Source organism: Doryrhamphus excisus, chromosome 8 (assembly GCF_030265055.1).
Source record: "Doryrhamphus excisus isolate RoL2022-K1 chromosome 8, RoL_Dexc_1.0, whole genome shotgun sequence".
In the NCBI taxonomy this organism is placed as follows: Eukaryota; Metazoa; Chordata; class Actinopteri; order Syngnathiformes; family Syngnathidae; genus Doryrhamphus; species Doryrhamphus excisus.
Genome location: NC_080473.1, coordinates 21,819,846 through 21,829,608, shown reverse-complemented (window position 1 = coordinate 21,829,608; position 9,763 = coordinate 21,819,846). Strand labels below are relative to the sequence as shown.

The window sequence follows — 9,763 nt, the reverse complement described above, 5'->3', positions numbered from 1 at the left end:
GTGACTTGAATCTTCATACCTCAACCATAAACCGTCATTCAACCGTCTATGAAGGCCTTTTAGGGAATTTGCTCAGACCTTGCCAAGGACCCCCACATCCAGCATCTTCACCTCTGTCTGCTGCAACTGTCCATTTGCACAACCAAAGAATTTCTGCACAAACTCTCACGATTGCTCATCTGCATGCTCGTCGCCCCCGTCAGGGTCTCGACCCGACTGCCGTTTGTCGTCGTAACCGACTTATGCAAATGCTCACATTCAATGGCAGACGGCGTGTCATGCGGGTGAGTGTCTTGCTGATGTCAACATCGTGGATGAGTGGCTGCCGTGGGGGGGGGTTAATGTTTGCTATGGCAGGTGTATGTTATGGTAAGTGAACACAGGTTATACATTATACAGTATATGTATACAGTATATTACAGTGATACCGTGACGCGGTCCTGACGGCCATCACTCCATGCTGCAGTATGATAATGCATATTGCGAGAATATAATATCCATCTGTGTAGTTTATTTATTTATTTTTTTTAACTGTGCGTTTGTTTTATGCAATGTGAAAGTATTTCACAGTTTGTATTATCGTTTTGCACTTTTCGGCCGCTGTAAAATCACAATAAAAATATTTTAGGCCACTAAAAAATGTATTTTTCACCATATTGTTTGATTTATTGTTGGGGGGACTTAGGACAATTCCAATAATCCATGATTGAAAGGGGCCCGAGTCAATAGGTACATCATTTTGCGATATGGTTAGGATTTTTTTAAATATAGAGTCAGAAAACTATTAAAACAATGTAGTTGTACTTGGTAGTAACAGTTAAATAGCCACACTGATCAAAAGTAAACTTCCATATTGACTGTGCCTCCCCCTGTAGCTACATGAAATGGTTTAATCCACGGCTGCATTCACGTGCTCTAATCCCAGCAGTCGGCAGTTGGCAGAGCGGAGTGAAACAATGCTAATAATGCTAACAGCGCTAACTAAAAATAATGTCTGAGATTGTTAAAAGAAAAAAGAGAAGAAAGGCAAACAAAAATTGTGTCGATATGTCACCTCTTTTTTTTGTAGCGTAGCCAGCCTCTGTGATGGAAATTAACTTAGTTAGCTTGTCCTACAATGAAAGAAGCTAGCGGAGTTTTAGCATGTTGTGTTAGCTTACATTTTACTCAATGTCTAATTAAACACCTCCCCTCTTTACTAGTTTAACAACAGGTGAGCAACGTTGTGTTCAATGTCGCTATCATTGTATCGCGGCATCAAATAACAAGCAGTAAATATTATATTGGTAGTATTGAACAATATGATATGATGATATTTTGATGGTCAAAACGCTTTGTAGCTCAGTTTGTCTTATGTACTTGCTCCAAATTTAATATCGATCTGAACATTAAGGGAAAAAATACACCGATATATGTATGTGAAAATAATATGAAAAAAAAAATTTCGATCTCGCTATTTGCGCCACCCTTCGTATCGACAGTATCGGTAATTAGAATCGATCCAGCCGCCTCCAGCCCACTTTTGTGTGGGGATTTTGTGCTTGAATAATGTGAACTGATTTGTGTTGTCCTCCTGCAGGCTTCGCTGTTCCCCCGCGCGTCTGCGCGCGACCAGGCCTCGCCATGCGCGCGTCCAGAGGAGAGAAAGCGCATCGGAGCATCTTCAGTCTCGGAGCAGCCACTACCGCTCTCTGTGTTACGGAGATACCGCCGTGGATGAGGGGGAAAAAAGCCGACTTGCAGCTGACTTTTTCAGCAGGATATATTGTGCACCATGACGGGGTAAGTGGAGCCGCCGTCGTTTTGAACACGATCCGTGCAAAGTTCCCAACACGGACTCAAACGTGCTGGCACGAATGCGGCGGAACGGGAGTTTCTGCAACCGGTGATGCTTGTCTTGTGTACGTCACTGGCGAGGTTGTGCAGAAGAAAGTGGGCGATGCGTGGCGTGTTTTTTTTTGTTTTTTTTTTTTAATATGGTGCTGCAGCAGCGTGTCCTCCATAGAACATGTGATTGCTAATGATAAGAGCGGGGTTTCAGCCTCACTCTCCCCGGTAGCCCCATCCGGACTACATCCCATCATGGCTTCCCCCTTGTAGCCACCAACCTATGTTGTAATGTGAATAATCATATTCATATCTGCAGTAGCAAGGTGCAAAAGGCTCACTTTGATTGATGATATTATGCAGACGCAGGTGTATATTTAGTATTCATGTGCACAGATATGTTAAATATAAATATGTGCTATTTTGTGGGGGTGTCCTGTGTCTTTATGATGTTTGAGGTGGTTGGGGTCTGCGACTGTCAGATTGATGCCTGTCGGAATGCATTGTTGCTGCAGACAAGCAAATGGAAGCAGTACCAGGGGCTGGTCCTAGATGTTCCATGCATCTCCATTATGGAGGTACTAGTCACTTCAGCAGGGTGGAATACATTTGCTGATTTCTGCTTTCTGCCAAATCCATTAGGAAGCATGCGACTAATGAGCCAATATGACTATGGTTTTTTTTTGCTTTTTGCTTCTCGACACGCACACACACACACACACACACACATATATATATATATAGCGAGCTCACACATCTGCAGCTCCTTCTCTCTCACCTTTCTTTCAGCTGGCACACAGCCCAACAACTGCACATCTGTCTTCCATGCTCTGTGGGCCTGCGTTACACCTCCAGCACCTCCCTCCCCGCTACTCCATCACCTCTTATCTTTGCACCTCCTTTTTTCACCACCTTCTCTTCATGTGGGGAAAAATATTAGGCATTTATCATTCTACTTGTCATGCTTTTATTCACTTTTTATATTACTACTGATGCTAAATACACCATAATGTAGTAATAATAATGGTTTAATTGCATTTGAACATGCATCAGATTCCAATTGAGTGCATCCTATAATCAGTTCCCAGTTCCACATGTCCAAAAGGAGTAGGAAGAAGCAAAGCTTATTAAATCCTACCCCTCCATCTGGTACTTTTACAATCACTAACTCTTACATTTGTTCACTTCCTGCTTTCCTAATATAGTTTAAGTCTATTTTTTTGTCATGTTTTTTAATTTGTTTAATTTTTATTTAATTTTATTTTTGTCAACTTCCTGCTTTCCTAATATAGTTTAATTTTTTTAATTTTTTAAATTTAATTATTTTTTTTTTGTCACGTACCGAAGTACTCGGTGATATGAGCATCCAATGCCATAATGGGTACCATAGTGCGTGTCAATATAGTGATATATATAGCACATCATGACTTGTTCAAGACTCTTCATCCTAGTATTTAGCAAATTTATTTTATTTATTAATTTATTCATTTATTTTATTAATTAAAAAAATGTTTTTTTTAATTTTTATTTTTTACATTTTTTTCTTTTTTGTCCCATACCAAAGTAGGTGATATCAAATGTATTTCTTCCCTGAGATCATATTTCTCCTCTCTTGTAGAGAAGTATCGGATGACATTTTTAGCTAATTGCTTATTTTTAGCCTTATGTATTATTTTAGCTGTTTGAAGATTTGAAGTATTTGTGATTTTAGAAATAAGGACTGAGTATGTTCTCTGTAGGCGGCATTATGAATTATCCTTACTGACCTTTTTTGCAGTACATTTAGCCGGTGAAGATTGCTTTTATAGTTATTATCCCATATTTCCACACAATAAGTAAGATATGGTAGAACCAGAGAGCAATAAAGAGTGTGGAGTGATTTCTGATTGAGAACAAATTTTACTTTGTTCAATACTATAATATGATAAATATTGTTAGTGTCCATTCTGGTACTGGCATTTGTAAATATCGACATCTTTGAGTTGCATGACAAACAAACGCTGTCATTTCACTCAAGGACTCACGCTAGCGTGATGACGGACACTTCCTCCTCACTCTCACCAAGCCCCGGCTGAGCCTGGTTGGCTGTCATACATCAGTACTCGGGAGGAGCCATCACATTAATGAACGGACTTTTGTCTTTTGTCTTTACCGCTGTGTTGCATGAATCTATGGTGGACTCATTTCTATCACTTGTTGGATTATTTTGTCTTTCTGTTCATTTTTATAACTAAATCTTTCCTGGACACCCCCCCCATGGAGATGGGAATTACTGGAAGCTCCTTTGAAGCAAAACAAGACCACGAGGAGTCTAATAAGAATAATTGTAAAACAAAAATCCTCTTTAATAATCTTAATTTTGAGCAAGGAAATCATCATTCTTAATAGAAAGCAATAGAAAGTCATAACATGGGACACTGATTCACTCTGCAGTACATTCATGCGTGTAATAAAGACAAGTCCAAGACAAGTCAATTAACCAATGTGATTGCTAATCCCGTAGGCGGGGCGGGTCTGTCAGTGGCGATGGCTTCATTTATTTCATCACATACTGTACTGCAATTACAAAATAGGAAGCTCATTTAATCCTACATTGACTGCACTACATTTGTTCACTACCTGTATTCCAAAGGTACACCTTGCTAGTTTAAAATACACAGAAAATATTTACATTAGCAAGAATAGCCACAACAGACTGCATTAAGAACGACATTTTATGTATTATTTATTTAGAAATAATTGTTATTTTGTCGGGCTGCACGGTGTAGACGAGTGGTTAGCACGCAGGCACCACAGCTAGGAGACCCGAGTTCGATTCCACCCTCGGACATCTCTGTGTATGCATCTCTGCTCAAAAGTTTGGGATCACTTGTTCTTTGTTTTCCAAAGAAAAATATTTTCCTGCATTTCACATACATTTTTTTCCATTTCACAAACAATTTTAATAATTCAGATGATTTAGAAAGAAGGATGTATATTTTTGCATAGAGGCCTACTATCAACAACTGTCAGTCCTCTGCATCAATCTCCTGGTATGGCTGCTAATCCAAGTTCATCATTTTAGAAGGCTAATAGATGATTAGAAAAGACATCTAAAAATCTCTTACCATGCTGTTAACTACTCCCTTCAGAGAGCAGCACAAACTGGGTCTAACGAGGACAGAAAAACGCTACACAAATATGTGAGAGTGTGTAGTTTAAGACAAAGACCTGGCAGCTGCACTAAATAGTAGCCATCAAACACCAGTGTCAGTATCAACAGTGAAGCGGCCACTTCAGGATGCCAAGAAAAAGCCATATCTCAGACCGACCCAAAAAATTTCCAAGTGATCCCAAACTTTTGAGCAGTAGTGTATATCAAAATAACACATTTTAGAGTTGTAGTTATAATACTGTGAAAGGTTATCATACCGTCAGAATCTCATACCAGCCGATGCCTATTCTAAACATAAGAAACGGTTTCAAACAAAGAAAAAAATAAGCCAAAAAGTTACCACTTCCACACGGAATAGGAGGCGAGTTTTTTTTTTTTACTCTGTCATGCCAGACACAGTCAACCACGAAACGGCGATCATTTATTCATTAAAAAAAGGCACAACTGTAATGTGATTTCTCCTCGCTAGTTATATATTACAACCGCCACCTTTCATAATAGAAATCAGTACAAAGGGAAAAAAAATCCACCAATTGAAAAGCCGGCGCACGTTCGCTCGCGAGTACATTTGTAATAAGATGAGTCATTGAATTAATGCGATCACTCCTCCCGCCGTGCACGGCGCGGAGAGAAGAGGAGAATTGCAAATGTGTGACCGTGAAGAGAGAGAAATGACGCTGACGTTGTCGTGTAAATATGATATATACATATCATGCATGATTGGTTTGGTGAGGAAGAAGATAAGATAAATGATATAATGCGGCGCTAGAAAATACTATTGTTAAAAACAAACAAAGCATACTGTATGTCTGATGGCGCTTAGATTTGAATATGGATAACGTATGTACTTATCGTATCGTATTAACGTATGACGGTTGGTTTGGAGAAAACAAACGCTTGCTCCCTTAACTTGACTTGATGTTCATTTATTTATTCCTTTGCATCGCTTAGCCTTTTTCTACTGTCGCTCTTTCCCAGTCGGTTCCGAGGAAGTTTTCCGAGCTTTTGTTTTCCCATTGTCAAAGCACCGCAGGGGGTGCTGAACTCGAGGTGTTTTTCTTTTGGATGAACTCCGGCTCCGAACGCGTGCTGAGTGGGAAATGCCCGCTGGTTACCTCCAATTCAACATGACTTGTTTTTTCTTTGAAATATGACAGCCGCTATTCAAGGCTGCAATAAATTTAAAAAAATATATACCAGTACTGGTTATTAATGTCAACAAATATACTGTACCTGTCAAGTAAACTGTATTCTTAAGTCAGTATGGTAGTCAGCCATAATAACGAAAAGAGTCTGATGCATTTTTTGCTACATAAACACAGTTGTCATTCCGACTGCGATGACATCGGTACCTCAGTAAAACATCACATGCTTAATGCTTCAAATACATTTCTTCAAGTGTTGGAAAAGTCCCGTTGGCTTCTGTAGCGATAGAGAACAGCATTAAACACACAATTGGATAAAAAGTAGTGACTTCTCAAATTGATCTGTGGCGGTCCAAATTAATTAACGACGAATAAATGAACGTAAGGGAAACACCTTGAAGAACATGTATTCTATTCTGGAATAGTCTATCGTCACGGCAATGCTGGAGCCTATTCCAGGTGTCTATTCCAGGGTAGACCCTGGACTGGTGGCCAGCCAATCACAGGGCACATATAGACAAACAACCATTCACACTCACATTCATACCTAATAATTTGGAGTCACAAATGTTTTCGCTAACATGTTTTCGGAATGTGGGAAGAATCCGGAGTACCTGGAGACCCCCCCCCCCATATACTTGGAGTACTTTAATAGTACACACAGTAATAGCTGTGAGTATTTATTTTTTACTGATTTTTTTACTAAATGTTATTTTCTTGGCTGCACGGTAGTCGAGTGGTTAGCGCGCAGACCTCACAGCTAGGACACCCGAGTTCAATCCCACCCTCGGCCATCTCTGCGTGGAGTTTCCATGTTCTCCCCGTGCACGCGTGGGTTTTCTCCGGGTGCTCCGGTTTCCTCCCACATTCCAAAAACATGCTAGGTTAATTAGCCACTCCAAATTGTCCATAGGTATGAATGTGAGTGTGAATGGTTGTTTGTCTATATGTGCCCTGTGATTGGCTGGACACCAGTCCTGCGACCCTCGTGAGGATAAGCGGTAGAAAATGAATGAATGGAAAAATTGTGCCGTAAGATTAGGAATCTTCAAGATCATAAACGTTGGAGCGAAAACGGCGCTCCAGGAACCTCGTTGCTTTTCATTCATTGTTTGACAAAATAAACACAAATTCATTTGCTACGCCGTTAGTTATTTCCTGGTCAGAGGCGTGACCCCGGTGATGTAATGAAAGTGAAACTAGTGTATAGTCAGTTCACGGCACCAACCCCAAACAGCGTAAAGGGGGTAGGTCGGAGCCGAAGACCCCCTACATTTGTAAAGAGGCCCTCCTCCAAACGTTTGAATACGTAAGCCAATGCACGTCTGCACTGCGGATGGCATCGCATGTCGTACTTCTGGTGACTTGCCGATACCGCGGAGGGGTGTCGTTCCCCGCCCGCAGCCGCTGACCTCTCCGCCGAGCGCACCGACCTCCACGCGGAGGAGGAGTCAGAGGGAGGCCCTCTCTCCTTTTGCTTTTGTTCTCCCCGAGCGCTCGGCTCCACAGGCTGCCTGCTTGGAAATGGCATCACTGCAAACCCCCTCCCTCGGTGCTCCTTCACCCTCCCCCACACTTCTCCTTCATCCCCGTGGTCCCGAGGCCTTTATGAGCGTCTGTTGGTGCCAAATGACAGCACTCTGAACCCCCCCCCCCCCCCCCCCCCTTACACGGCGTGCCGAGAGAGCGAGTTGAGGGATTTCTATGGTTCCCCTCTTCCTTCAAGCTGCGGGGGGAGTGCCTGGTCCGTGTTGTGTGTGTGTGTATCTTCACCCCCAGCGTTGGGACGGTTAGCCGCTGTGTGGGTAAGGGTGTGTGTTTGTATGCACGGCCCCCGCTATTGTTCTCCACAACTGCTGGAATGTTGTTGAATGGTGGCTGTGTCAATTCAGATATTGTGTTTCTTTGTCATTTCCATATGTGGACGGACAATTTCGCTCTCCTTTTGTGAGACTGCCTCGTCTCACAACGAGCCCGCCTCCCTCAGCATCGACTCCATTTAAGCGGAGAAGACACGGCAATATGCCATAGCGATTTTCCCATCCATGATTCACATGAATATTCATGGAGATGAACTAGCATTGTGTTCAATATGCCGACAGTATTTCCCCTCGCGTTGCACAGATGTCACAGAGATAATAAATAATGTTCATTTCATAGAATTCACACCTACGATGCTTTGAATGAGACATGTTAACGTCTGGTTGATTCCACAAACGTTACACTCACTCACAAGGCCGTCTTGGCCGATACTATCACTCCGTTCTCATAGCTGTCTTACACTTCCACATCTACATCTATGTACATATCTATATCTAGGTATGTAATGGTAATGCAGATTACAATGGAGTGCATCCCATAATCAGTTCCCAGTTCCACATGTCCAAAAGGAGTAGGAAGAAGCAAAGCTTATTAAATCCTACCCCTCCATCTGGTACTTTTACAATCACTAACTGTTACATTTGTTCACTTCCTGCTTTCCATAATACAGTTTAATTTAATTTAATTTAATTTAATTTAATTTAATTTAATTTAATTTAATTTAATTTAATTTAATTTAATTTAATTTAATTTAATTTAATTTAATTTTAAATTGGTTTTTTTAATTTAATTTAATTTAATTTTAATTTAAATTTAATTTTAATTTGTAAAAATTCTGCAAAAATCAATTTTAATTTTTAATTTTTAATTTGTAAAAATTCTGCAAAAATCAATTTTAATTTTTAATTTTTAATTTGTAAAAATTCTGCAAAAATCAATTTTAATTTTTAATTTTTAATTTTTAATTTTTAATTTTTAATTTTTAATTTTTAATTTTTAATTTTTAATTTTTAATTTTTAATTTTTAATTTTTAATTTTTAATTTTAATAATGCACCTCGCACCGAAGTAGGAGGTGATATGACCATACAATGACATAATGGGTACCATAGTACGTCACGAGGTTCATCTCTGTCGGTCCAACTGAGGCGGGCGAGTACTTAACATCCTGGCAACAAAAAAAGGGAATTGAACATCCATTGTAACACTTCACTAACAGAAGTCATAAAAAGAAGCAGAACAGGTTTTCCTCTCGATTGGTCTTCACCAAACCTTTGTTGGCAGCTAATCGCTCTATCCAGCGCTGGCATTGCCATTGCTTGTGTCTACTCTTTGAATGAAATTGTAAACTGTCCCCGAGACTCACAAGAGCTCCTTGTGAAATCAACTGATGCCATTCCCTGGTGGCGAATGCTGGCGCCCATATTGGATTTCAAGTAACACTCCATGCGACAAAGTGTGTGTGTGTGTGGGGGGGGGGGAAGAACAGGCTGAGTTTTTGAACAATGCAGACATCTGCAAACATACTCAGACGAAGCTTTGCCGTAATGGTATTGATTTTAATCATGACGTATAATTGATGCCAGATGGCTACTGTAACCGCTGGTCTCCTGGGACGCCAACACACAGCAGCGAGCAGCACGTTTGCAGTTAGAATCCTCAATGACGATTAGTCTCAACTTTTCTTCAAGGTGTACGCTTCCGGTGTGAATGAAATTAGAACATGCATCAGATTCCAATTGAGTGCATCCCATAATCAGTTCCCAGTTCCACATGTCCAAAAGGAGTAGGAAGAAGCAAAGCTTATTAAATCCTAC

The 9,763-nt window shown here is 40.6% G+C and overlaps 1 protein-coding gene across 6 annotated transcripts in view; it reads left to right on the top strand.

Annotated features, from left to right (window-relative positions):
• The first annotated feature begins 948 nt into the window (after positions 1 to 948).
• fat3a (FAT atypical cadherin 3a) overlaps positions 949 to 9,763 on the top strand; it is a 117,228-nt gene continuing 108,413 nt past the window's right edge. For all 6 annotated transcript variants that reach the window (XM_058080477.1, XM_058080475.1, XM_058080476.1 and 3 more), the window contains exons 1-2: positions 949 to 1,213; positions 1,580 to 1,782. The gene's annotated coding sequence lies outside the window, so the exon portion shown is untranslated. The remainder of the gene's footprint in view (positions 1,214 to 1,579; positions 1,783 to 9,763) is intronic.